The sequence below is a fragment of the Myotis brandtii genome, unplaced genomic scaffold (genome assembly GCF_000412655.1).
Source record: "Myotis brandtii unplaced genomic scaffold, ASM41265v1 scaffold237, whole genome shotgun sequence".
NCBI lineage: Eukaryota > Metazoa > Chordata > Mammalia > Chiroptera > Vespertilionidae > Myotis > Myotis brandtii.
Window position 1 is genome coordinate 5,610,950 of NW_005358943.1, and position 7,188 is coordinate 5,618,137.

Sequence of the window (7,188 nt, forward strand, 5' to 3'; positions counted from 1 at the left end):
GAGAAGTTATATAATACTAATTTCTGTTGTAGGTAGCAGGAGCACACCAGGTGTCTGATCCATGGGGTCAGATTGGACCTGGGTTCAGCATACTTAGACAGGGAAAGTATCTCTTGAGGAGACATTACACAAGTTTATCTATGGTAGAACTTCAGAATTTTTTGTTATAATATTTCTTTACATAGAAAGACTTTTTTTCTAGCAGTAGTCAATTTTTCATTTTCTGATGCAGTATGCAGTTCCCAGCTTTGTTGAATCCCTGTTTTCCTCGACTTGACTCTAATCAGGTTCAATCTCTTTGTTATGTTTTCGTAGGATGTTTGAAAGAGATGATAAGCCAGAGTTTCTCCATGTTTCTTCTCTTAAAAATAAATAAATATTTGTTTTCCTTGTTTAATTAAAAATCAAACAGAATTTCTGGTTCCTGTAAAGATGGAAACCTGGCACAGATTGCTGACTCCCTTCCCGAGAATCAAACAAGGAAAAGCTTAAAGGGAACATGAATTCTAGAAGCTAATGACGTGGACAGTAAGAAACTTCTGGGGAGATGAAGGGGGTGAGGCAGGGGTTGGCTATAGCCTGGGGCAGAATATTGCAGAGGGAAGTAGGTTAGTGACAACAACTTTACACTTCCTTTTGCTTCTTCCCTATTCTGCTTTAAGGCAATGATTGCCTCTGTGTTCACCAGGGAAATCAGTGAAATAGGGGACCAGCAAATAAAATCAGGCAACCAAAATCTCAGCCAGAGTTAGGAGTTAATAAAAACAGGGGAGAACTGATGGGCCTGAAGCATGTACTCCTCCATTTCTTCACCATGCTTCCCGACTAACTTCCAAGTTACACATCTAGTCTGGACCTTGCCTTGAACTCCAGACTCATACAGACAAAACTGTCTATTCATAACTCTCTGTGGATTTTTAATAGGCATCTCAAAACAAAAATGTATACTCAACCAAACTCCTGATATTCCCCCTAAAACCTGGTCATTTTTCAGCCTTCCCTATTGCAATAAGTGACAATTCTATCTGTCTAGTTACTGATTCCAAATCTATTGGTACTGTATTCAATTTATAAATTCACACAATGGAGAACTATGCAGATGTAGAAAGGAATTCACACCTGTATGGAGTGAATTCCCTGATGTGTGACTAGGTGAAAAAAAGCAAGTGCAGGATAAAGTGTATAGACTCCACCTTTTACCTAAAAATAGAGAAAATATGAAAAAATGCACATATTTTCAAAAATGGAAGAATATATTAAAATGTAATAGAAAAGGGAGAAAGCTTTGTAATGCTTTAAGAAATAAAAAAAATAAAAAAAAATTTAAAAAAAAAGTAAAAAAAAAAAAGAAAAGGGAGAAAGGAAGGAGCAGGTTAGAAAGAATAGAGTTAGAAGTTAACTTCTCTGAATATACTTTGCTTTATAGCTTTTAACTTAAAAACCATTTAAATAGTTTTAAAACAAAACTAAATCAAGATAGAATATCAATCCTTGAAAAATGGAAAACAAAATATCAAGTATATCCTGTTGATAGATTAACTACATAGAGAAGAATTAATTTGATAACTTAAAATACAGCAATTTGACTATACCATCCTACTGGAATATATTCTAAAGGGAAAACTAGAATTGCAAAAAGAATCTTAAATTCCATGCAGGGGTCCTATTGCTAATAACAACAGTATGAAACTGTTATGCACATGTATATAATAAGATAAAGCAAATAAGAAATCTGTTAATGCTGTTTGAAACTACCACATATACACATAGAATAAGCTCAAGAAAATTAAGTAATTATGTTACTAAGAGTAAAAAGATATAAAATCAAAGAAGTTAGATAAAGAAAACTATAAATAACATTGTATTTGAATTAGAAATATGAGTATTAACTTATGAGGTATTTTCCTTTTTTATAGAATACATATTTCTAGCTCTATCAAGGGAAAGGGCCTCAAAGCAATGACCAACCCAATGAGGACCCCTAGTGCCCAGATTGTAATCTCTAAATACCTTTTCTCATGAAAAAGAACCTGGGCTCCTTGGGGAATGGATGAGTTCCTGTGTGAGCAGGAATAAGATGGAATACCTACTCATACTAGGAAACAAGGGCACTATTGAAGTCCACTGGGGTCACTTTGAAAGGTCACAGGAACCAATGTGAAGAAGCTTGCAATGGTCAAAACTGAAACAGTTTGAAAGGGCTCCCAATAGCCAAATATAGAACATTATCAATAAGAATAATGATTGCAATAAAAACATATAACATTGATAAAGTCTGTAAGTTTATGATACTTAAAAAAAAAAACCCGCCCTAACAGGTTTGGCTCAGTGGATAGAGCGTTGGCCTGCGGACTGAGGGTCCCAGGTTCAATTCCGGTCAAGGACATGTACCTTGGTTGCGGGCACATCCCCAGGAGGAGGTGTGTAGGAGGCAGCTGATTGATGTTTCTCTCTCATCGATGTTTCTAACTCTCTATCCCTCTCCCTTCCTCTCTGTAAAAAATCAATAAAATATATATATATTTTTTTAAAACCTAAACTTTAGCGGATACAAAAGAACCGAATAATTTTTCTAAAAACTGGAAATGCAAGGAAGTTAATACCACATAGCCAATCCTCATACAAGAATGGGAGTGAGTGATAAACATTCCTTTCTTCCCTTTCAAGCAGACAATTCTCACGTGCACTCTACATTGCTTCCCAAAGAATCCCAAGAAGGATTAACCTCTAGCTCCCCACAGTGGGATCAACTCAGTGAGGTGTTTTCAGGTTATCTTTTCCTCCTTTTCTGCTTCATTCTTCCTTCTTTTATCTGAGACCACCAGAAACTAGAAAAGAAGCCTAGAATAGACCTTTTCCTCCCAATCCTCAGAAGAAACCAACCCTGCCAACACCTTGATCTTGAACTTCTAGCCTCTAAATTTATTCTATATAATAAAGAGATAATATGCAAATTAACCCTCATGCCCTCACAAGATGGCTACCTACAACCAGGCCACAGGGGGGTTAGTGAGGGAAAACCAAATGACTGGACAGCAGGTTGCTTGGGGCAACAGGTGAGCGATTAGGAGCCAGCAGTCCAGGATTGTGAGAGGGATGTCCGACTGCCAAGGGGTCCTGGATTGGAGAGGGTGCAGGCTGGGCTGAGGGGACCCCCCCCCATGCACAAATTTCATGCACCAGGCCTCTATTAAGACAATAAATTTCTGTTGCTTAAGCCACCCAGTTTGTGGTACTTTGTTACAGCAGCTCTAACACACTAATTCAAAGAGGGAGGCAGAAAACCAATATACTAAATTTATTATTGGTCATTGTAGGGAATTAATAAGCATTATCTCAAGAAATACAGGTGAACTAGAGTGCTATAATTAACATAGTTATAAAGGAAACCACTTGTACAAAAACACAAATACTTTAGTGTTTGCAGAAGAAACACACAAAAAACAAAGATGCTATAAATTGTGAAAACAGAAAATATAACTTAAAATTTTATGACCAAACATTAGTCTTGTAATTAATGTGAAATTATTAAACTCACCTTTTAAAAGTAAAAGTTTTTAGATTAGATCACAAAGTGAAACTCTGCTCTGTATAAGGGCACATGTAATGGAGATTTTCTACTGAATATTGCTTTGACCATTTGAAAACAAATCTCTCATTGCTCGGTAGGAGCTGAGTCAAGAGGAGTATGCTACCCCTAAAGGTAACCCTGACCCTATACTACCTTTGTATGTCACAAATCAATTTGGAAACTTCTCTGCTACTGATTATACATTTCTGGATGGATCTCTGCAAATGAAAAGTGTGATTTCAGATACAGGGTACATTAAAGAACATACAGGCAGAGGTAGTAGTTCAAATATGTGTGCCCTAAATTCAGAAAAAGTTAAAAATAAAATAAGGCAAAGGCATCAGAAAAATCCAACTGAAAAGAAAGCTGGGGCTATGATCTAAGATGTAAATGGAAACTAGATCCTTCTACCATTCTAGATGCAATTTTAATATAGACTCTGTCATCAAAAAGAAATAGCTGATGTTACAGTTGAGTTATGGACATAATAAAGTTCCTCTCTCTTGATTCCTCTTTTTCTCCAAAATTGCTGATCAGCCTCTAAGTTTCAAATATAAGCATATTTTGCATATTATTTCCTTCTCCCTTCTAAAAAAAATGTATTTGGTGTAGGACAGAACCCTAGACGCTAACACACACACACACACACACACACACACACACACACACAACCTCTCCAGTAACCCTGCTCATGTTGCCACCCTTCCTACAGTCTGCCCCTCCCACACCATCCCACTTTCATTCATTCAGCAAATGCTTATTGAGAGCTTATGTTTCTGGCATGATTCTCTTTTTTTTAATATATTTTTTTATTGATTTCAGAGAGGAAGGGAGAGGAAGAGAGATAGAGACAATGATGAGAGAGAATCATTGATCTGCTGCCTCTTGCATGCCCCCCACTGGGGATCAAGCCCCCAACTCGGGCTTGTGCCCTTGACTGGAATCGAACCCGGGACTCTTTAGTCTGCAGGCCGAGGCTTTATCCACTGAGCCAAACCAGCTAGGGCTGGCATGATTCTAAGTACTGGGGACAGATTACTAATCAAGGTCCCTCCTCTTATGATGTGTACATTCTAGAGGAAAAAGTCAGACAAAAGGGAAAATCATCTCACGTATCAGGAAGGGAACCTTCCCCCCTAAAGTCTCTTTCTTCAAAATCTTCCTCTTTTCTCAGCGGCAGACTTCGCTCTCTCTTTAACACTTTCTTCACCAGCCTCTATTCCCATAGCCCCTGGTCTTGCATTCCTGCCCTTGTAAATTTTTAGTAGACTATTTAACATGCATACAACTTTGTTGATAGGGTCTGCTTTATCCTGCTTTACACATAGATATTACTACTTCCATTACTTCACTCTCAGGCAAGGTGTACTAGGGCTTCTGAGTGCCCTGCCCATCAAGCTCCATATTTTGAGTAGGTTCTTCTGCTGCAGATAACAGCCCCCACCTCTCACCCGGGATCCCTTGAACTAATCTCTCATCCTGGGTATCATTTCCAGGGAAACAACTACAAGCAGCTGCAGCAATTGCTCTGATTAACTGTAAAGTCCCCTAGTGTCTTCTTTCCCATCCTCTTCAGCATTTGGGGATTTGGGAGTTTGGGTTCATACTTCCTGCCCCGCTGCCCTACGTGCTTAGAGAAGCATTAAGAGCAACATGACTGGCTGTATAATACCTGCCTTTGTACCCTGCCCTCACCATTATTGGCTGTCTTCTCTTAGCTGGATAATCAAGCCTCTCTATGCCACAATCTCCTAATCTACAATGTTGGGGAAATAATAGTACCTTCCTCCCAAGGTTACTGTCAAGGTTAAATGAGATAAACCAAGCAGAGCACTTACAATGCTTACTGGCTCATTTTATTCTTACTAGTAAAACCATTGCATAACAACACATGCAATTTCTTTTGTCCACAGTACACACACACTCAACGTTATTCAGTCATAATACCTAATAAATTGCAAAAGAAAGTATTTCACAACATATCAAAGTCTTTAGGTAAACGAAAACATCTAGTAATCTGTGCTTTAAAATGATGTATCCATCCAATGCTCTTGAAGCAGCTGGGTTCAGTTCTTGGTAGCAGAACCAACTTGACCTTGGAGGTGGAGAGAGTTCATCCCCTAACAGTGTACAGAGGGCTTTTAAGTTCCTGAGCTCCTTTAATCCTCCCAACAGCACTGTGAGGTGACCTTATTACCCCAATATTGCAGATGTAGAAAATGAGGCCTGCAGAAGTTAGGAAATTTGCAGAAAAGACACTAGTCACAGTAGTAGAACAGAGTCATATTGCAACCCAGCTCTTCTGACCCAATGTCTTCTGATTCCCAAATGCTTTTGCTACTTGACTGTGCTGAGTAATAGGCCATTTCACTGTACCTAGTTCAGTAAGTAAGATAATTAGGTCTAATATCAAGAAGTCTTGTTAATCATTCCGCAGTTATTAAGCAACCCTTAGGAGTGGCGAGTGAGATCAAAGCTAAAGGAAAATACGTCTTTGCCCTTTAAGAGATTAGTCTATAAAGGGGACGATGTGGCTGTGAGCAGGAAAAATACTCAGGAACTCTTACAAAGCAACATACAATCTCATGAATTGTGAGCTGTATGCCAGTTCACACGTTGAGGTCTCTGGATGCTTTCAAATCAATTGAATGTCATAGTTTACTTGGTAGCACTTGTTTTCTTTCTTGGTGGCACATAAACTACAGTGTCTCTTATAATCAATGGCATCTTAGAGTCAAGAAAATATAAAATAATTAAATGGCCATTTATTTTATAGCAATCAGCAAATATCTATTTGTCAAAAAGTAAACCTTTTTTGTATGCAGTTAATTAAGTTAATATCTGTTACCACAAAACTAGAGGTCATCAGTATCACCATTATTGATTCCCACTGCCTGGTTCAAGTTCAATGTTCCCTCTCTTCAGATGCAGGTACAGCAGGAAGTCCCTCAGCATTGGTTCAGAGCTGCCTGTGAGAAGAATAAACAAAATAGCACAAGTTCAGACAGAAGGATCTGACCCAGTGTTCCTGGAGGCACAATAAAAGTTGTATTTTCAGAGAAGTCCGACTTCAAGGGGTGAATCAGAGGGGGAAGATGTCCTATGGAGGCATCAGTGTGGCACAGAGTCAGGAATATACAGAGGGTATATGTGGACATGTAGCAGGGCGGGTGACAGGGTGTAATAACAGCGTGATGGACATTGACAACAGAGTGAGATTCAAATCCTGGCCAAGCCACACACTGGTTTTTGACCTTGGGAAAGTCACTTAATTATTTTGAGCTTCGGGTTCCTCCCTAGTAAAATATTTATGTTTAGTTGTGTGAGTAGAAATAATATTTGCAAAACACTTGGCAGGGAGAGTAGGTACTCAATGAATGGTAATGGCATTGGTTAGAAGGTTTAGAATAGGAGTGAATGAGCAAAGTCATGCTTTGGAGAATTAACGTAGAATCTGTGATTAAAACAGATTAGAGGGAAAATACTGGTAAGTAGAGAGCTAGTTAAGATGCTTTTTCAATCATCCAGAAGCGGGGTGAGGGGGGAGAGTGGCAAACTAAGGGTATCTGAGGGTGGAGATGTGGCAGTTAGATGGGGGGGGGGGGCGGGGGGGGGGG